A 22754-nucleotide genomic window follows, 5' to 3' on the forward strand; every position below is an offset into this window, starting at 1 on the left:
CGGAGAATTTTACATTAATAAAACTGTGCAGTTTTACTGAATGGCCAAGTGTTTCCTAAACAAATGCTTGGCAGCCAAGATTCAACTAGCTGGGTATCCCCGATAGATGTGAAGTTTTACTAGTGCCTAGTGCCTAGTGCCTATTTGCAAAATGGAATGGTCTTTTTCTCCAAACGGCTATACAGATGTTTGTGGAGTTTATTAATGTTTGTAACCGAAACTATACTCTCTTATTTAAGAAAAAATTCTTATAACTTAATTTACTTATATTATTTTAAAGGAATTTGATACTCCCTCCATTCCAAATTATAAATCATTTTGACTTGATTCATAAATTTGCTATGCACCTAGATATATATTATGTCTAGATGCATAGTGAAATATATGGATTTAGAAAACCCAAACGACCTATAATTTGGGATGGATGGAGCAGTATATTTGTGCAGCTTAATATTTTTATGTATATCTTTATTGGTGTAAAGACCAGAAATATATACTCTAAAAAATTTGCTAGAAATATGGCGCGCTTTGGTGCACTGTTAGGCCGGTCTCAGTGGGAGTTTCATGAAAAGTTTCATGGACATTAAATTTCATGCCACATCAGCAAATTTGCTGACTTGACAAGATCTTTATGATGAGAGAGAAGTGGGAGTTTCATCATATGTGAGAAGAGTTTCATCCCCATGATACTCAACTGCTACAGTTACCTAATTCCCATCTTGATATCAGTGCAATAAAATTGTGCACTGAGACCGGCCTTATGACCCGTTAATTTAGCATGTGTACGTAGTATTAGATTTAGAGGACATAATTTGTTAGTTTAGTTTAATCGGTAAGTATGAAACTGTTTTAATTAGTTTGATTTGTCCACTATCCTAAGTAATAAACATGTTGAGTTATTAGTAATATAAGACTAATTAACTTAGGCCGTTCTCAATGCAAGGTTTCGTTGCGTGATTTTCAAGAGTGCCATGTCATATATTGATGATTGAGTTGATGTATGAAACTAGGTTTCTCAATGCAAAGTTCCGCTTCACGATTTCAGATGTTAGCATCTCATTTAAATGTTCCATATAACTGATCAATAGGAGTTGATGAATGTGTATAGATGAAACTAAAGTCCTCTTAATAGAGTTTCATCTTGGATTATCTTGATTAAGGCATGATTAAGTCGCCTGACACGCGACACTCATGCCTTAGTCAAGTTAACTCGAAGTGCCATCGGATTTCATCCGATTTAACCACTTAACAGGATCGAGTTAGCAAAACTCACACGAAGGTGAGTGGTTCCAGAGAATACAACCGGTCCACCATTAGATTAACAAGTTGTTACATACTTTGTTGTAAATCAGAGTTTAACAAGTTCGAAAGAAAACAAACAGAAGGTAAAAACAAGCGGAAGCTACTCGTCGGGGTCGGACGTCCTTGGTGAGGCCAGCCAGGACATCAATGATCCCATTCTCCGCCGTCCGAGGAGGGATCCCACTCGACCGTCCAACCCGGAGGGAGCTGGGGCGGCCAAGAGCCAACAGGAGCAAACTCAGGAGCTTCGACTTCACCTGAAAGAGAGCCACAAACAAGGCTGAGCTGCTAAGCTCAACAAGACTTAACCGACCGGTGGAGAACTACTCCACCAATGTCTAGACATGCAAGGCTCTTTGGCTGAGGGGTTTGTTGCTAAAAGCGACTACAGTGGGTCCTTAATTTCGATATTTTAGCTCAGATTCTAAGTTCATTAACCAGTCTACATTTGCATCTTACTCTAAGCAAAAATAGATCCAACTTTATGTATATAAGCTACTCATCAAGACCATGTCATCATCAGACTCTTTCATTACTCAGTGTAGCATAGCGATCAAGCAGTCTCAAACTGTGAGAGGCAGACGAATCGATTCGAGTTTCTTAACCATGCATGGCGAACCTAATCTCACGACATCCACGTACCACAAGGGTCGCTTCCTGTGTCGGCCGTCCCCATCGATTCCCAGGCACGTGTCAGGTCCAAACTTCCCTTGGCATGCAATGCTCCACAGTCCTGGCCTCTACCGTACTGTGACCGCACTTGCACCCACATGATGCACCATGGGAACCTCGTTCCAGGGACAGCAGGGGTATAAGCCACGCCCTAGTTCAATCAGGTACTAGGCTTCCCCATCCCATACTAGGTATGAGATTAGTACTTTCAAACACTTGATCACGAACACCAACACTGTCGGGCCTTAACAGATTCCATAGACAGACGGGGCGATCAACTGACCACCAAAAGAGTTAACTAAAACCCTGCCCCGTCCATCGTCCTTATAGTTGTAACAGAAGGAAAACAACCAATTCCTATAACTCGCGAGTGACAGGAAATCAGTCGTCTTTTACCGATACCCTTTTTAAGCATAGCAACTACTTGGCCCAACAAACTAGTGTTCAGATCAAAGGAACTATGTCATGCATCTAAGGTTGCAAACAACTCCTATACGTAAATGCACAAACATGAGAAAGAAGGCATGCGCAAGTTTAGAAATTTGGGGTTCATGCTCCGGGGCTTGCCTTCAAGCGGAGGGGAGGAGGACTGGTCTTCAGCTGGGACGGCTTCGGCTTCTGGGACTGATAGCTCCGCTACAGCTCCGTCTTCTGGCACCGGGTGTAGCTCGTAGACGCCGTCAGCGAGATTTAGCTCTACACGAATGCAATGCAGGAGTTAGTGTTTAGACGGTTATTTCAACAACACTTGCCGTTAAGCTCGGACACTTGTAGCAAGGCTACAGAAAAGGTGGGGAAGTTTGCTTTAGCTGGTGGAGAGCAAGATAAACGGGTCGGATGGGAAGAAACTTATGATCTGACCCTTGAACTAGAGGAATAGCTGTGTTGAGGGCCCTCAGACTTAACGTAGAGAATCCCGATTTTTTACACAGATACCCTCGGGTCAAGGAAAAGGATACAGCCGAGTCCTCGGGCGAGGCGAAAAAAGGGTCGGCAGACAGACAGGGTCGGGTGAGACGGAAAAGGGGTCGAGCGAACCGAAAAGGGGTCGGCAGCTTACCTTCGGTTTATAGGTGAAACTTTGGGGTCGGGAAGGAACAGACTTGGGCGGAAGGTCTTAAGCACTAAGGCTTGGGCGGCGGCGAGGTTGACGGTGCTCCGGCGGCGGCGGAGCTTCTTGTGGGCAACAAGGAAGGTCTAGCACAACGCGGAGGATCAGACGGCTGGGTGGATTGGGGAGAAGCGGGTTTGAGCGGAGAAGGGAACTTCTCAAGAGTTTCAGTGGGATTGCTCAAGTGTGCTCAGGGTAGGGGCGGTGACACAGCAAAGACGAAGGAACTCCGGTGGAACTCTGGCATTCCCTTTTATAGCGGCGCGGAAGAGAGAGATTTCAGGCAGCATGAAGACCGGAAGAAAAAAGAATGGAGTGCGCTGCCATGGTGGCGATTGATCGGCGATGGGCGGCGGAACAAAACCTTGGAGATAGAGTCTTCGACCATTGGGCACTGGAGACAAGGCGGCGCAGGCGCGGTTTTGCCGGGGTTGAGATTTGGCGGAGGCAGGCATCGTCGAGCAGCGGATCTGATTGGTGTGACAGGGAGGACGGTGCTACAAGCGAGGTTTCAACAGGTGAAAAGACAGGCGAGCTGCGGCTGCGCGGGCGAGCGCGGAACAGCGGTCTGCCGAGGCACAGTTCTGGCAAGGCAGAAAAGGAGCTGTCGCGGCCGGAGTCGGGGTTGGCGATGGAGGAATCGTCGTATAGCGAGTTTGTGGGCGGCGCGACTGTGGAGAGGCGGCGGAAAAGCCGGAAGGCATCGAGCCTTGCAGCCGGGGATCCGGCGAGATGATGGGCGCGAGCCGCGAGGCGGTTTGACGTAGCAGGCGGCAAAGCTCTGCCACAGCGGCGACGGAGCACCAAGGCGCGGCCGACGAGGGCGCGAGCGAGACGAGGCGCTGCAGAAAGGGTTGCAGAGGGGCTTCCGCTGCGATTGGGGAGGAGGGCGCGGGAATCCATCCTGTCGCGGCCGGCGACTGGGCGAAGCGGCGGGCGTCGAAGAGCTCAAGCCACGCGGCGGAGAAGCTCTGAAGCGGCGCATGCTGCTCGAGTGCGTCTGCCTCGGGAGATCCGGGGAAAAGATTTGCGGGTCCACCAGTCAGTCTCGGTTGTCCCACAGCTCCAAGATTGAAAGGAACATCGTCGTTTGAGATTTAGAAGGAACCGGTGTTTCTAGTTGGGTTTCCAGGGGTCGGGACCGAAAACTGGGGTTGAGCATTTAAGCTCAGGGAAGCTGAGTTAGTGGGATTAGGGACTCGGATTAGGATTAACTCGGATGATTTGACCAAGGTCGTTACAGGGTGATACTGGAGGCTCTAAAGAAAAGACTACATGACATTGGCAACGCCAAAGGAGGCAAGTGGCTCAAGGAGCTACCCAACGTCCTCTGGGGGCTTTGCACCCAGCCGTGCAAGCCTACAGGATTCTCACCCTGGTCTATGGATCAGAAGCCATCCTCCCTGCTGACGTCATGTGGAAATCTCTAGTAGTCGAACAATACGAGGAGGGTGCGGTAGAAGAAACTAAGTGTCTAGACTTACACAGCCTCGAAGAAGCTCACTGTGCAACACTTATCCTATCAGCAAGATACCTTGAAGGAATTCGCCACTATCATGATCGTAACGTCAAAGAATGTTCGTTCAACACATGCGATATGGTCCTCAAGCGTATTCAAGATACCAAGGGGCTGCACTAGCTAAATTCGCCATGGGAGGGTCTTTTCATCATCTCTAAGGTCACTGGACCTGGGTCGTATAGGCTACAAACTCTCTCTGATGAAGAGGTCAACAACTCGTCGAACATCGAGCACTTGTGTCGATTTTACCCATAGTTTACATATTCATGTAAATCGGCCATCAACCTCATTTGTACAATTACAATTTAATTAAGCAGAGTTATTTGCCGTCGTAAAATGACTAGTCTCTACTTGGTTGTGGTTTGCAAAAGCAAGTTTGTTGAGCTATTCAGCTCCTCCCGGTACTACCACCCAACTCGCTGTGGCGCTCGAGCCGCCTAGATTAACCCGGCTAAAGTGTACTCAATGTCACCTTATATGTGAAATGACACTTTAATCAAGTTAAAATGGTAGTCCGTCAGGTTTCACCCAATAAAACCACTTGTCTCGGATCGAAACAAAGCATACTCGCACGAAGATGAGTCCAAAGATTACAACAATCCAGATATTTCGTTACAGGTCCCACATTCAGTTATTACAACTCAGAAGTTCAAAAGTATAAAGGTAAAGTTTCAGAGTTCAAAAGCAGCGGAAAAACAACGATAAGTCTAACATCGATACAAATACCATGGTGAAGGCTGCCATGATATCAAGCACTGCGATCCTGGCCGACCGAGGATGGGTCCCATTCAACCGTCCAACCCAGAGGGACTTGAGACGGCCAAGGAAATCTGCCAGTGTGGAAGCTGAAGGCCCGAGTTCGAAGTCTGGTGCTGAGGCAGTAGCTGCTCAGCCCTCGAGCTCATCTTGGAGCCTGCAATTCCACTACCAGAGGAGCAGCTCGCGCCCGAAATTGTTCCAGGTGCGGTATCTCTTGTCGCAGCTCTTATGCACGACGTGTTGGCATCACTTAACGTTGCTGCAGTGCCACCCCCCGTGCTGCCAAAGGCTGAGCCTATCATGGAGAGTGCTTCCACGGTGGTAACAGAGTTGGTGGCCCTGATGCTATATCCAGAGGCCGAGCTGGAGCCCGAGGCTGAGGTGGAGCCAAAAGCTGAGGTGGAGGTGGCGGCCACTAGAGAAGTTGAGACCACACGTGTAGCCCCCAAGCTAGAGGCTGATGTGGAGGCTGTTGGGGCATTGCACGTGTCGGTAATTGTCCCGCCGTCCGAGGTGGGGCCATCGATGAGTCATGCGGCAACCTCCTCTTTGCCTTCAGAGGCCGATCCATCAACTAGCCAGGTGCTGGTCTCTTTTAGTGCGCCGGACACTGGGGAGCACATGGAGTATGATGACACTCTTCTTCCTCTCGTGGTGGACCTAGAGAAGGTTCAACTTATAGCTGACCTCCTGGCCACGCTGATGGATATGTATCGCCAAGTAGGCGAGTATACACAAGTAAGTTTTACTTTGGTTGTGATCTTTGTCTTGAAATTGGTACTCGGTGCTTGTATGAGTACTTTGCTCTGTGTTGTAGAAACTGATCTAGCGCTCCCGCGAGAAGTTGAAGTATATCCAAGGGTATGGGGAGACCATCCTGCGGGCCGAGTCGTTGGAACAAAAACTAGCCGAAGAGCAGCAGTACTCCTCCCGGCTGTTGATGAGGTACGACGGCCAAGCCGCCTAGTACCAGAATGCTGTGCAGAAAGCCACAGAGAAGAAAGATCACTGGTAGAAGCTCAACAAAGGATTAAGGAACCGAAATGAGGGTAGGTTGTTATCCTCTGTTGTGTCTGAGTACTTGTTTGTCCTTTGGCGATACTGACTTGTTCTTTGCCTTTATTCTTGTAGAGCTCACCATGGAAAATACGGATCTCTAGGGTCGCGCCATGGACTGGCACAATGCATACTACCGAGTCACGGATGAGTACGACAAGTTGACCATGAAACCCTGGAGCACAAGCTCGAGAAGTAGAAGAAGTTGTGCGTTGATGGGGTGTTCCAACTTGTTGAATTTGATGAAGAAACTCCAAGCGCAGGAGGTTGAGTTGGCGGCCAAAGATCTTGCTCTCAAGGAGTTAACAAAAGCCGCTATGCCCGTTGCTAACATGGTGGAGCCCCCCAGAGGAAGGTGTAGAACCTCGTCCCTTGGTAGAAATACTCAGGGAAGTACCCAACAAGATCACCAGCTATGTCAAGAAGATGGCGGAGTCCGTCTCCAAGCAGCTGCTGGCGATGGTGAAGTCATTCTACCCACAAGCTAACTTGGCTCCTGTGGCAAAAGGCATTACCGAGGACTGCTCTGATGAGCAGTTCTAGCAGCATCTAGAGGAGATGGCTCCTATTGCTCAAGAAGTAGCCGGTCAAATAGACATTGAGTAATCTGCAAACCACAACTTTTGTAATATAAACAACTTATGTGTATAAAATGTAAATTATTTTGAAGTCTTGTCACAATTTTTGCTTGCGTGTTGACTTGTGTGAATTTTTTGCGGTTTAGTGCATCTCATGAACTACCCTAATATTTGCTTGTGTGGTAGTCATGAGTGTCTGCGCACAAGGCTACTCCTGTGAGCCTCTTCAGATACACTATATAGAGTACCTTTAGGATGTAACTCCTTTCTGTCGAACTCTTCAGGCGAGTACTCTTCAAGACTTCACAAACGGGAGCCTACCTTTGCAACCACTCTAAGTTGTTCATGTGTTGAGCTCCGAAGAACTGGAACTGCAAACTTGTTCTTACAAGCCGCAATTAGACAGAATTGTCTAGTTATGGTCTTGGGTAGAATGGATAACTCCCAAGTTGCTTGGTCACTTCTTTTTGCGAAGGCCATCGATGGACAGATTTATCCAAGGAGCTGATTAGCTCAAGATTGTGTGCACAGGCTTGCTTTGTGCAAATTGTTGCTATCCAACGAGTTGAATAACCCGATAGATTATTATGCGGACTTGTGAATACAAACCGTGAGTTGGGTGATAGTGTTGGTGTTTTAACCCGGCAACCTATCAAGGGAGTACAAAAGATAGTGTTTTGGTTGGTGGGTGTCGCCGAAATCAAGGAGTCAATGGTGATGCATGAAACACGATTTAGATAGGTTCAGGCCGCTAGATTGTGTAATACCCTACGTCCTGTGTGTTGTATGCTTGTACTCGATTCAACTTGTTTGGAGGGGGTCATTGCCCGCCGTTATATATCAAGAGAGCAAGGTTACAGGGTAGTCTTTTGTACAAGAGTACTAGTCAGATGTGACTAGAGAGTCCTACTCTAAGTCGGCAGAGTAGTCCTACTACCTTCCGACTAGTTCTTCAGGAGTCCATGTAGTCTACGTTCCCTGTGTAGTAGTCTTCATGTCCTGATACGTGACTGAGTACGTCCTTTGTGTGAGTCCGTACAGGGCTCCTCGTGGGCCTGGGGATGTATGACCAACAAGCCCCCGAGTACTTTATAGTTGAATGAAGTAGTCCCGAGTACTTTGCAGGCGTTGCTCGACTAGTCTTTGGTGCTTGTTGAGTACTCTTGTCGCGGCTAGCCTTTGAGTACTCAAGTATTGACATGCGGCTGGAAGGTACTCCTACCCTATTCTGATGTTCCTTTTGAGTAGTTTGTCTTCAAGTCTTTATATGGAAGTGCGATGAAAATCACTGTAACGACCTTGGTTAACCAGCCGAGTTAATCTCAAGACTAATCCCAATCTGCAGTTTCCAGCGGTCCGACCCCTAAACCCCCCCCAACCGGCAAACGACAGCTCTTCTCTAAGTCCCAAAAACCGGTGTTCCTCCAAATCTTAGAGCTGTGGGAGAGCCAGAGTCTGGAAGGTGGACCCACAACTAGATCCCCCGGTTCTCTTGAGTCAAACGCGCCAGAGCAGCGTGCGCCCCACTGCAGAGCTTCCCCACCGCGTGGCTCGATCTCTCCGACGCATGCCGCCTCGCCCAGTTACCGGCCGCGACAAGATAGATCAGCGCGCCTCCCTCCCAATCGCGCGCGGAAGCCCCTGCAACCCTTTCTGCCTCGCCTCATCTCGCTCGCACCCTCGCCAGCCGCGCCAAGGCGCCCTGTCACTGCCATGGCAGAGGTTTTACCGCTGCCGCGCCAGACCGCCTCGCATCCCGCACCCATCACCTCGCCCGGATCCCCGGCCGTGCGCTCTGATGTCTTCCGGCTTTTCCACCTCTCCACAGTCGCGCCGCCCACGAGCGCGCTCCACGATGATGCCGCCCTCGCCAGCCAGAGCTCCGGTAGAGATAGCTCCTTTTTTCGCCTCGCCAGTAATGTGCCCCGGCAAGCCGCTGTTTTGCGCTCGCTCGTGCCGCCGCTCGCCCTGTCACCTCACCTGCTGTGACCTCGCTTGCAGTGCCTTCCTTCCTGCCACACGCCAGTCAAGTCGCTGTCCACAATCCGCTGCTTGATGCGACCAGACCCTGCTCGCCTTCGCCAACTCTTAATCCCGGTAAAACCGCGCCTGCGTCGGCTTGTCTCCAGTGCCCAATGACCAAAGACCCTGTCCCCAAAGCTCTGTTTCGCCGCCCATTGCCGCTCAATCGCCGCTAAGGTAGAGCACTCCATCATTTTCTTCCCGATCTTCGCGCTGCTCAAACTCTCTCTCTCTCTCTTCCGTGCAGCTATAAAATGGAGTACCAGAGCCCCTACCGGAGTTTCCTTCACCATCGCTGCTTCGCCGCACCATACTCTGCTCGCACTTGAACACTGCCGCTTAAGCTCCTGAGAAAGTTCCCCTCTCCGCTCAAACCCGCTTCTCCCAACCCACCAGCCGCCTGTTTCCTCCGCACGGTGCTGAGCTTGCTTGTTGTCCACAAGAAGCCCCCCCCACCGGAGCACCGTCGAACCTCGCCGCCGCCCAAGCCTTAGCGCCTTAGTCCTTCCGCCTAAGTCTGTTCCTTCCCGACCCCAAGACTTCACCAGTAGGCCTAAAGGTAAGCTGCTGACCCCTTCCCGGTTCGCCCGACCCCTTTTCCGTCACGCCCGACCCTTTCTGTTTCGCCGACCCTTATCCGCCTTGCCCGAGGGCTCGACTGTATCTTTTTCTTTGACCCGAGGGTATCTGTGTAAAATTTCGGGGACTTCTCTGTGATAAGTCTGAGGACCCTGGCACAGTTATTCCTTAAAGTCCTAAGGGTCAGATCATAAGTTTCTCCCAATCCGACCCTTTTATCCTGTTCCCCATCAACTGAAGTTGGACTCCTCCACCTTTCCTGTAGCTTTGCTACAAGTGTCTGAGCTAAAACGTGCAAGTGTTGTTGAAATAACAATCTAATTGTTTTAACCCTGCATTTGTACTTTCGTGTAGAGCTACATCTCGCCGACGGCACATACGAACTGCATCCGGCGCTAGAAGACGGAGCAGTAACTGAGCCGCCGACCGCAGGAGCTGAAGCAGAACCCGCCGAGGACCAGTTCACCTCCACCCCGCTCGAAGGCAAGCCCCGGAGCATGAACCTAACTTTCTAAACTTGCACATGCCTTCCTTTATATGTATGTACATTTACGTTATAGGAGTTGTTTGAAACCATAGATGCATGACTTAGTTCCCTTGATCAGAACACTAGTCTGTTGAGTCCGAGTAGTTGCAATGCTTAATAGGGCTCGACAGAAGTCGAGTGGTTTCCTGTCACTCGCGAGTTACAGGAGTTGGTTGTTCTCCTTCTGGTTACCACTATAAGGACGATGGATGGGGCAGGGCTTGGTGTACTCTTTTGGTGGTTGGTTGATCGCCCCGTCTATTTACTTGAATCTGTTTAAGGTCCGACAGTGGTGGTGTTCGGTGATCAAGTGTTTGAAAGTACTAATCTCATACCCTTATGGGATGGGGAAGCCTAGTACCTGATTGAACCTGGACGTGAGCGGTTCGATCCACTGTCTCTGGAACAGAGTTTCCCCTGCGGCCGCATGTGGTAGCAAGTGTGGTCATGAAACGGCAGAGGCCGGGTCTGTGGAACCTTGCACCAAGAGAGGTGGGCCCAACACGGGTCAGGGAATTGATGGGGACGGCCGACACAGGAAGCGACCCTCGGTGGTGCGCGGATGTCGTGAGGTTAGGTTCGCCATGCATGATTAAGGAACTTGAATCGATTCGTCTGCCTCTCACAGTTTGAGACTGCTTGATCGCTATGCTACACTGAGTAAAGATGGAACATGATGATGAGATGAACCCGATGCTTGTTCTACACTTTGTTGTAGGAAACTATGCTTGTTTAGTATAAGTTGCCACGGTAGACTGGTTAATGAACTTAGAATTTGAGCTAAAACTTTGAAAGTAAGGACCTAACATAGTTGCTTTTGGCAAACAAAACCCCTCAGCCAAAGAGCCTTGCATGTCTAGAAGTGGTGGAGTAGTTTTCCCACCGGTCGGTTAAGTCTTGTTGAGCTTAGAAGCTCAGCCTTGTTTGTGGCATCTCTTTTCAAGTGAAGTTGAAGCTTCTGAGTTTGCCGCTGTTGGCACTTGGCCGCCCCAGCTTCCTCCTGGATGGACGGTCGAGTGGGATCTCTCCTCGGATGGCGAGGAGCGGGATCACTGATGTCCTGTTTGACCTCACCAGGGACATCCAACCCCGACGCTAGCTTCCGCTATACTTTATCTTCTGTCATTTTTGAACCTTGTAAAACTCTTATTTCGAACCGGTGTGTAATGAATTGTTGGACTAAGTAATTGATCTGTTGTATTCTCTGGAACCACTCACCTTCGTGTGAGCTATGCTAACTCACTCCTGTTTAAGTAGTTAAATCGGATGAAATCCGACGGACCGTCGAGTTAACTTGATTAAAGCATGAGATTCGCATGTTAGGCGACTTAACCATGCTTTAGCTAAGTTAATCCGAGGTGTTCCACCACAATCACACTCCATATGGCGTAGCCCTCGAGCCTTAGGTTGAATCGAAGAATTAGGCTGAGGGTCAAACTGAATTTGCTTCGTATTTCCTTAATCCCTGAAGAAAAAGAAAAATTTATCCAATGGGCGAGGTGTATGCAGTCCCCGAGCACTTGATCAGCTACGTCCAGGCGATGAAGGGGTCAACCATGATCAACATGACTGTTGGACTTCAATCTCGCGATAAATCTTGAGAGTATCAGACTGTTGCAAAATTACTGGCTGCGTTCCCTGAATCTCAGAGCTGTTTTAGATCCATTGAATTGTTATAAAAGATAAGGCAGGTCACCTCCATAGGTTACGCCTCCCTTTTGCATCTTCTATTCTCCATCTTGAAAACCCTAACGCCACCACTTGCGCCGCCGCCGCCGCCATCAGCCAAAGTAAGCAACCTTAAGTGTCATAGTAGCTTTCTCCTCCCTCCTTATGCATCCCGAGGTGATGCGCGTGAAGAAGATGGGGAAGAAGACCGACAAGTCCAAGGGAAAGGCCACGGAAGGATCGATGAAGGATTCCAAGAAGGGGAATGAGCCACAGCTTCCTCCACCCAAATGTGGGCCTACTAATTAGACCGCTCCACCAAATCAGGCATCCGCTTGGAAGATGTCCACCATGAAGAAAGAAGCAATCCAAGAGTTGGTGGATGCAAAATTGTTGCAGGAGGAGGCCATCGTAAATTGGAGGTCCGTCTATGCCAATGCCTAGAACTTCGAGGCCCATTTGAAAGAGACAGTGATTTGGGCTCATTTTGTGATGAGAGGACTTGTTGTTCCTACATCAAAGTTCTTCAGAGGTATCCTCAACTTTTACAACATTCAGATTGTTCATCTGAATCCCAACGGGATATTGCACATTGCAATCTTTGTGCATCTCTGTGAAGCATATTTGGGGATACAACCCCATTTTCAATGTTTCGCAAACTTTTCCGCTGCAAGCCTCAGCCTAGTCAAGATAGGATGACAGTACTTGAAGGTGCAGGATTTTAGCTGAGGGACTCCGATGTGTATTTGGAGTATGAGACTGTGCCATCCCATGACGCCTGGAAAGAGAAGTGGTTTCACATCGAGAACCATGAGCCTACAATGCTAGTGATCACCGGGTACCGCCCGAAGTACTCGAGCAAGTGGCTTGAAAAGCCCAGCAATGAAGATAGTCATTAGGTGGCCGATTTGTTGCAAAAGATTGCAACGTTGAAGAAGACAGGGCTGACTGGGATAAACGTGGCAGCCAGTTTCTTGAAGAGGAGAGTGCAACCGTTGCAGCTGTGCCGGACTTGGGGTTATGAGTACTCAGGTTTTTATGATCCGTCACGGATGTTAGTTGAGGAAATATCTGATGATGTGGTTGAGGAATTGTTGGGCAAATTCTTCAAGAATTTCTAAGGAGTGCCCAAAGTCGATGAATCCATCCAGGAGTTTGACAAGTGGCATAAGCCCAGAGAGGTAATTTGCTTTCCTTTTGAGTACCTAGAATTAGTAGTCGTTATGTTTGCCAACCAGTAATTCCTTAAGCAGGAAGATGTCCTTTTATACTTTTCTCCTCCTCCTCCCCCTGATGCTGATGGCGCAAAAAACGCTAAACCTATGTACTACGTGCACTTTCCTGATGATCCCTCAGAGGAGAAGGAGGATGATGGGGACTCTAAGCCACTTGGTGATTCAGACATTGCATCATCTGACTCCGAGTTGTCTGATCATGTTTCTGTGTAGTATCGAGTTCTCAAAGGGTATAAATTTGCAACCGACACCTTGAAGCGTCCAGCAGAGGATGTTAGTGATGAAGAGATCCAGGCTCCAATGCCCAAGAAAAGACGGACTGTAGTGCATAAGCGATCAGTCAGCAAGCACTTGGAGACTTTCAAAGCTCCACCACTGATAATTACCTTTGCAGAAGAGCAATGTGCTGAAGTATGAGTACTTATATAGCTTCCTTGAGTAGTCGAATTGACTTGTTTTGACATTTGTTTTTGCAGATTGTTGATGACGTGGGTGAAGATATTGAGGATGCTGCAGATGCAGTGTACGACGCTGTCGAGACTACTTCTGATGATGTAGTCGTGATAGCTAAAGACACGGCTGCTAGTGTGGTTTATTTGGCGGAGACATCTGTTGAAGATGCAGCCATGAGACCCGAGACGGCTACTACTCAAGTAGTCGTTGATCCTGAAGTTGCGAGTGGTGGAGCGGGCGACCCGTCAGAGACTACCATTGGTGGAACTGTGAAAACGCCCGAAGCAGTTTCTAACGCCACATTGCCTGAAGTCCTCGCTAGCGGTGAGTACAGGAGTACTGGTGGTAGTCACGCGTACATTGTCTTTGAGTTGGTTCTTTCAGGTTTTGGTGAAAACACCAAGGAGTTGCCACCCGCGCCGGCTAGTGAGCCAGCTTTGAGTGTTCAGCCAGTTCCCGTGGCGAAGAAACATCGTCGAGTTCCTCCCCGGTCTGCCAAGTAAGTACTATGTTGTAATGGTTTGATTACCGACTTCGCGATCAATAGTCGCTTTCTTAATCTTGAATCATGTTTGATACCAGGACTTCCGAGAACATTGCTTTAGACATGGTGAGCACAGAAACGGCTGCAGATCCGTCAGCCATGAATTCTGATGCCGTGCCCGTTGTCGACTTGACAACTGAAGATCCACTATAGTTGATGGCACAAGTGCGGTAAGTCTTACAGCTGCCATATTGCGAGATGTGATCAGTTCACTTGAGAGTCCGGCGCCGCCAGCCCCTGAGATTATGAATGATAATCCTCTTCCCGCGTCTGAGGCCACGGTAACTGAGCAAGCAATGGTTAAGGATGTGTCTGAAGCTGGAGCCTCTTTTACTCAGCAGCTGGTCCTTATGCTGAGTGTGGCGGCTGAGGCTCTAGGGTTGTCGCAGAAAGTCGAAATTTTTGAGAGCCCCCTGGAAGAGCTACTGCCAATATCAAACTTCATGAACTTGAATTAGTAGTTGATGGCTTATACTCAGGTGAGTCCTTAGTACTATGTTTGAGTACTTATTTTTGTAACCTGGCGTCATTTGCACTCATGAAGAGTACTAATTGCTTTGATTGTGTAGGATTTATATGAAAAGTTCCGCAAGAATATCCACGTTGTCCAGGAGTGGAGTGAGGCTGCGCGCCATGTGGCACAATTGGAAAAAGACATAATTGACGAGCGTCGCCGCATCGCTGACTTCCTGAAGAAGTATGATGATGTCATTGCCTGCTTTCGAATTGAAAGGAAAGAATTTGAAGTGGAGAGGAGCCGAATGACGACGCGCAACCAGTCCTTGCAGCAAAAACTACAGGGTGAGTACTCATACGCTTAGCATGTTGATCATAATGCTGTAGTCGATCAGCTTCTCTGATTACTTTTAGTTGCCCCTTGTAGAACTCAAAGGTCGGGAAACCAAACTCAGCGGCTAGGTGCTAGATTGGAGGAATGCCAATAGTTGTATTGCCGACAAAAATAAGCAACTCGGCCCGTTTAGAGGAATCAGAGAAGGACCGTGAGAAGCAGAGGAGTATGCGTCGAGACTTTGAGATTATGTTGGCTGAGGCCATGCTAGCTGTTAGTGTTGGAGGTATGCCCTAGAGGCAATCATAGAGATGATGATGTTCCATTGTATCCATGTTTTATATTATGTTCCTTGAATATCCATTAAAGGCTACTTGAATTGATTTGCAATTATGTGAATTGTGTGTGAAACTCTTTACTTGTATGGTTATTCTAAAAGTTGTCCCTAGTCGGAGTTCGTGTGAGGACACACATGAATATTAGACTAGCACATGTATTAGTTGATGACTATATTTCACAAGTCATGGACATAGAGATGTCAAACTAATAATGTGGGCACGTGTAGAGACATGTGCTAGGACTGACCCAACATGAGTTACATAGTTCTCTCTTTACACAACGTGTACGCTTTGTCCTTAGACCCGAGACTGTCGCATGTACTCAAGATGTGGATCGACTTACTTAGGGGTATCAAACGCTACACCGTAACTGGGTAGTTATAAAGGTAGCTTTAGGGTTTGTCAAGAAGCATGCTGTGAGGTATGGTCAGTCAAGATGGAATTTGCCCCTCTCTATTTGAGAGAGATCTTTGGGCCCCTCGAGTGATCGGATCCGGAAATGCATGGTCATGCTACGTGAGGTTAAGAGTTAACCTAGAAAGGGATTCTGAATCACAACATCGAGAAAGAGTGGTCGGCTTGGAGCTAGACCGAATATCATGAGGCAAAGGGAATAACATGTACGTGATGTTGTGATGGTTTGTCTGATATGATCTTCGTGTGCGTATAGGAGTTAGTATGTCTTGGTAGAGGCCGCTACTAACTATTGGTCGAGTAGGAGTACTTGGGCCATGTCTATATATATATATGAACCTATAGGGTCACACACTTAAAAGGCTGGAAGCCCAATTCGGATGTGATCTGAATTGGACCAGGTTTAGGAGTACTAATGGGCCTTGGACCCAGAGGCCCATTAGGAACCCCTATATATTGAGGGGTGGAGGCGCCCTAGGGTTGAAATCCCCTTTTCGCACCTGCAGCAGCCACGCCTTCTATGCCCTCACTTTGTTGCAATTCGTGGACCTAGCAGTCCGGTTTGTGATGCTTTCTCCCCGCATGTGTGGATACCCGCATGAGAGCTCTGATGAGGAACCTGACGAGCCAACGACGAGCCTGACGAGCAGCGGCACGAGGAGGGAGTCGCTGCACGTGGACGAGCTACTGAGGAGCTGCTTGACATCGACGTGTTTGACTACACTGCGTCGACGTGTGATCGACTTCGCTACCCCGACGCGTATCTACAACTTCTGCACCTGTGCGTCGAGTGGTAATCCAGTGATCTATAACAACAGTTAGTCTGGTTTACGCGATAGAAAATTTTATTTTGCGCTAGCATAGCCTACCTCGTATCCAACAGTCAGGAGTCACGAAGCTAGCTTGAAGAAGCAACAAGAAGATCTCCAAGAGTTATCTGATGCGGCGCAGGCACTGGTTGACATAGTCGATCCTCCTGAAGAGGGAGGTGAGTCTCGTTCATTACAAGCAAGGTTGAGGGACGCGCCAACCCAAATTAAGAGTATGGCCAAATCTATGTGCAGAAAAGTGTTGGCTATCATAAAGTCATTTTACCCAAAGGCCGACTTGTCCGTAGTCACCGAGGGTATGGCTGGAGATTGTACCGATGATGCATACATCCAGTACCAGGAAGAGTTGGATCCACTGGCCGAGCGGGTGGCAGAATTTGTTAGTTTAGAGTAGCCATAGCCTGCTGCCATTTTGTAATTTGTTGATAAAGTCGATGTATCTGAACAAGTATCTTTTGATTGACTCGAGGTGTTGATCATCGTCTATGCAATGTATACTTGCTTGCAGATCTCTAATGAGTAGTCTTGCATTATTGCGAGTAGTCATTTTATTGGCCGTAGTCTGCAATGTAGACCTCAATTATTGCAGATGTTTGAAGAAGACGCGCATGTGAGTGTTGTGTCCTTTGTATTATTGCTTTGTACTGGCAAGGACGCATGAATGTACTGTGCGAGTCTTGTCGTTTGTAGTCAGGGCGACTCACACGCGAGCTTTGATTTCACGCAGGCAGGCTTTCAAGTGGATCTTGTCCTTGCGAAGGACAAGTCAAAATACTGTGTAGTCACGGGTGCGCTATGTTGCCTGGCCTTCCGACTATAACAAGAGCCACCAGCTGCCGTTGCTGAAACATGGATCCGATTATAGCGATAGTTGGCCTTAGGTTGGTTCTCTTTGACAGTAGCAAGTTTCCAATGAGTGCTAGAAGATTCCTCATAGTAAGGTTCCACATTCCCTCCACAGATCTTCACGCTAGAAAAGATGGCTACGATGCTAGAAGAATCCTCGTAGGGGGATTTGCCTGTGTGCTCCGTCTTTCCCCTTGCTCTCTAGTAGTAACCATGCTGGAGCTCGCAAGTGAAGGATGCTGAGCTTCATGGTCTTTATCCAGTTGTCTGGTCAAGGATGAAGGCGTGGTGCTGACTGCTCACTCCTTCTGCAATGTCTCGGGATGAGACTCAAGTGCACGATGTGGACTTGAAGTCCAGTTCTGAGTATTTGCAGAGGGGAAAGGGTGTTGATGGAGGGTAGCGGGACTGGAGTGCGTGGAGCCCCAGTCTTCGTCTATGCCACCGTTGAGGGGAGGAGAAGGGCACAACTGCCTAGAGCGTAACTTCCTTGCGTGCACTCCCCGTCTCTTGGCGTTTCTTGCTCCTGATCTGTGAGTAGTCACCAGGCTCAAGTGTATCCTTGTGATATAATAAAAGAGCCTGGGACTTCTATTGTGATGGCTAGGAGGCAGTTGCTTGCTGTCGTTGTTGAGCACTTATGTTGTACTCTGAACACTCCGACTTCTTAAAGTGGAGTTATTTGCTGTAATCCTGCAAAATTTCGTTGATACAAAGATTGCATGTATGGAATGAGATGAGTAGTTTTGTGTACTCTTTGTCTGTTGTGACAAACTGATGCCTGTGGAACTGAGTAGTTCAAACTTGTTGGCCGAATAGCTCAAATTGCAGCTGTAAGCCATTGTATGAGTTGTAGAAAACTCATATAGACTTGTGTTGACAAGTTAAAGTCACAGCGTTGGGGCTCGTGGTGCTGAAAAGCTCAAGTTGCAGCTGACCCGCCTTTGCGAGCCACTAGACTTGTTGTTACAATTCGAAATCAGAGCACAGAGGCTTGTAGAACTGAGTAGCTCAAGTTGCAGCTAGCTTGCCTTTGCAATCCGCTAGTTGTAGGCAAAGACAAGTAGTCGGTAGTTGCTGAAAGGAAATTTATTAATCAAAAAATGAAAGATTAAGGCTGGTGGCCTGAGTATAGTGCCGCTTAGTCTGCTGACTATGGGTAGTAGCGACATAGGTGCTCAATGTTCTAGGAATTTGCAACTTCTTCGCCGGAGAGTTGTTGTAGCCTGTACGATCCTGGTCCTATGACTTTGGACACGATGTAAGGCCCTTCCCATGGTAAGTTGAGTTTGTGCAGCCCCGTTTTGTCTTGAATGCGTTTGAGGACTATGTCGCCAATGTTGAAAGAACCTTATTTGATGTTGCGATCGTGGTAACGGCGTAGTCCTTCAAGGTATCTTGATGACTGTACGAGTGCTGCACAGTGTGATTCTTCCAAGCTGTCGAGGTCTAAGTGCCTTGTTTCCTCTGCTGCCCCTTCGTCGTATTGCTCGACCGCAAGGGACCTTCATATGACAACAGTAGGGAGTATGGCTTCTGACCCGTAGATGAGGAAGTAGGATTACTACCCAGGAGGCTTGCATGGTTGAGTACGTCGCCCCTAGAGAATGTTGGGTAGTTCTTTGAGCCACTTGCCTCCTTTGGTGTTGCCAATGCCGTGCAGCTTTTTCTTGATAGCTTCGAGTAACATGCCGTTTGCATGCTCAATCTGGCCGTTGGCTCTTGGGTAAGTGACGGAGACGTAGCGAACATCGATTCCACTATTCTCGCAGTATTCCCAGCAGAGCAATCATGTCGAGCCCCCAGCATGCAAAAGGCCATGTTGGAGGTATGTTGTTGTTTGTAGGCAGGGACATGTTATTGATTAGTGAAAAACTGGCAGCCTTGACATCTGCGGACTAGTTCCTCTGCATCTACCAGTGTAGTTGGTCAATAAAATCCTGCTATGAAAGCTTTGTCTACTATTGTTCTTGAGGATGCGTGATTCCCGCAGATTCCTTTATGTATTTCCTCTAAGATGTCCTTGCTGTCCTTGCGAGTGACGCACTTCATGAGTACTCCCGAGGACGCTCCTCTTCTGTAGAGTTTATCTCGGACTAGAACGTAGCTTTTGCCTCACTGTGAGACTTGTTCTGCCTGCGTCTTGTCGGAAGGTAGCTTGTGCTCTTGTTAATACCAAAATTTGGAAATATGCTGTGAAAGGAAGGAATCGGCCGATGATGCAAAAAATGACGAAATCTCCTAACTAAGGATATTTGCGAGCTGGCTGTAGAGATCAGGAACATGTGCATGAAGAAAGAGAAAGCAAGAAAGCTAGAAGATTAAAGAAGTCAACGCACACATGTACACGGCAAGAGTTCCAACAGTCGGCACCCAAGGGAAGCGCACGTACGGGAGGTTGTTTTATAGAATAAAATATTTTGGAGATAGAGTTGGTTAGGGATAAGCTTGATTAGAGATAGAGTTTGGTTAGTTAGAGATAGAGTTTTGATTAGAAAATATTATGTACGTGACTTGCCTTGTATGTGATTAAAATGCCAATTATGTAATGTCAAAGGCCATCCGCCCTATAAATATAAAGGGTCGTGGTCATTGTAATTATCATCACACGATCAATATACAACACATTTATCTTTTATTTACCTTTTCGGCTTCACGCCATTGCCCTAGGAGTAGGAGTAATGTAGCTTCTCGACGAGTTCCTTCTAGCAAGCTGGGCTGCATCGACCTCGACCTCCGGCGAGCTGCAAGTTCCGTCACCAGGTGTTCTAGGCTTTAACCACCGGGCGCATTGCTGTGGTTTCATCTACTAGTTATCGAGTATCTTGGATCTTTGACTTACGGCGCATCGCTTCTGTCTTGATCTACGGTATTCACAAGTTATCCTGCCTTGATTAAGTCTGCATCGGCTGATATTTATCTGTTCTATCATCTTGCCGTTCAGTTTGCTTTAATTAGCTTTAGATCGGTTCATTATAGATGACATATCGCTTAATAGCCTGTTGCATCTTAATCTTGGTTACCCCTTCGAGTGTTGTTGGGATTAAGTTTCGTTATGATTGGATTCATCGGTTGGTGGGGTTCAGATTAACATCCTGCTAAATATTTCTAGACTGCAACTACCGGGCGCATCGCTGTGGTTTCATCTAGAGATATTGGTGGAGAGTTTAGTTTCAATCTCATCGGTTTGTGGCTCTAGCTATGGTGGAGCGGCAGCTCAATAGCATCTTGTTTTCTATCGGCCACATGGCCGATGATTATTGCAGAATATATTAAATCGGCTGGATGGCCGATGGATTACTCATGCTCGTCAAAGATCATATTGGCCTGATCGGCTAGTTGCCTCGGACTTCACAACGACTATCATCTCCTTGTCAGTTGAATGGTCAAACTGACTGGCACGCCCGCGCACACCACGCGCGCCGATTTGGATTCTGTACTGGAGTTAAGCAGATCTCCCAGGTCTTCATGTGCTGATGCAGGGTCCACCACCGCTAGGATTTTGCGTCAACACCTTTAATGTAGTCAACAAAAGGAGTCATCCAGTCTAAACCGATCATCATGATCTCTCGGTTAGGTTCTGGTGGACCCTTTCTGGTGGTTGCTGGAATTGCTTGTTCTGTTATGGACGGCTTGCGATGTTCGTGAACAAAGATGCCTGTTGAAACTTCCACGCGTGTTGAACCCATTTTGGATAAAACGCCGGCAGCAATGTTGTTGTCGCGGACCACATGGTGAAATTTGAGGCCTGAGAACTTGTTCTCTAGTTTGCGGACTTCCCTGCAGTATGCATCCATGTTTTCCTTGTTGGGGTCCCACTCGTCGTTGACTTGGTTGATGACTACTAATGAGTCACCGTAGACTAGTAATCTTTTGGTACCTAGTGAGATTGCTAGGCGAAGACCGTGTAGTAGTGCTTCGTACTCGGCTTCGTTATTTGACGCTTCCCAAAAGATTTGAAGAACGTACTTGAGTTGTTCGCCTTTTGGGGTTATTAAGAGTACTCCTGCGCCGGCTCCCTCAAGCTTGAGAGATCCATCAAAGTACATGACCCAGTGTTCAGGGCGTTCTACCGGTGTAGGCAATTGATTTTCCCTCCACTCAGCCATGAAATCGACTAGAGCTTGGGACTTAATTGCTGTTCTAGGTTTGAAATCCAAGGATAATGCTCTGAGTTCCACTGCCCATTATGAGATTCTGCCCGTGGCATCCCGATTGTGGAGGATTTCGCCGAGCAGGAAGTCAGTGATTGTCGGTGTTTTAGACCGGCAACCCGCCTAGGGGTACCCTAGGTGGTCTTTTATGCGGTAAGGGTCGTCGAGAATCAAGGAATCAATGGTGACGCAAGGAACACGATTTAGACAGGTTCGGGCCGCTAGATCGCGTAATACCCTACGTCCTGTGTGTTGGTTTGTATTGATGTGTGTTCTGGTCCTGAGGATTGTGTTTGAGGGGGGTCCCTGCCCGGCCTTATATACCCGGGAGGGCAGGGTTACAAGTCTGAGTCCTAGTCGGGTACTATTACAGAGTTCTACTCGGTATCAGCCCGAGTAGTTTTCCATAAACATACAAGACTAGTCCGAGAAGGATACGTTTATCCTTGTTCTGATCATGTCCGAGTACGTCCCTTAATGGGCCGTCCAAGGCCTACTCGTGGGTCTAGGGAGTATGCCCGACAAGCCCCCGAGTACTTTGTAGTCGTGCGCCATAGTCTTGGCACTGCAGGCATTATCCGAGTAGTTTTGCAGACTGAAGTGCTCGAGTACTGTCGCATGGCTGGAAGGTACTCTTTCTGCAGCTTTGAGTTGTCTCTGTTCCTGAGTAATTTTATATGGTAGGGCGATGTCAATCGCGCTCCATATGGAGTAGCCCCCGAGCCTTAGGTTGAGTCAAAGAATCAGGCTTAGGGTCAAACCAGCTTTTGCCCATTTTACCCTCGGAGATCTAGAAAAAGAAAAAACTGACCAACGGGTACGGTACCCGCAGCCCCCGAGCACTTAGGCGATTCATGTCGTTGAAGTGGTCAGCAAACCGTTGAATGCAGTAACCGTTGGGTGTTTATTGCGATTAATATGCGATTAATCTGTCCGTTGCGCAACTGACGCGTCGAAACCGGAGCCGGCGGAGATAAATCTGGAAAGACCCTTTTCGGTTGCTGTGACGCCGTACGGGCATTAGATCTGTTCTTCCTCCTCTTCTTCGCCTTCTCTCGCTGTTTTGCCGCCGCCTCCACCATTGCCGCTTTTTAAGATAGATCCGAGTGGAAGCCTCTTCCCTAACTTGAGGTTGAGTCCATCGGATGCGCTCCAAGAAGATGGGCAAGAAACCCGAGAAGATCCAAGGCAAGGCTCCGGCGATGGGCAAGGTCAAATCCAAGAAGGGGAAGGAGTTGGTGCTGCCGGCGCCGAAGGTGGGGCCGACGAACTAGACTGCTCCGCCGCCACCTGGGGTAACTTGGCAACACTCGGTGATGAAGGAGGAAGCAGTCCAAGCGCTAGTTGATGCCAAGCTC

Source organism: Setaria viridis, chromosome 9 (assembly GCF_005286985.2).
Source record: "Setaria viridis chromosome 9, Setaria_viridis_v4.0, whole genome shotgun sequence".
NCBI lineage: Eukaryota > Viridiplantae > Streptophyta > Magnoliopsida > Poales > Poaceae > Setaria > Setaria viridis.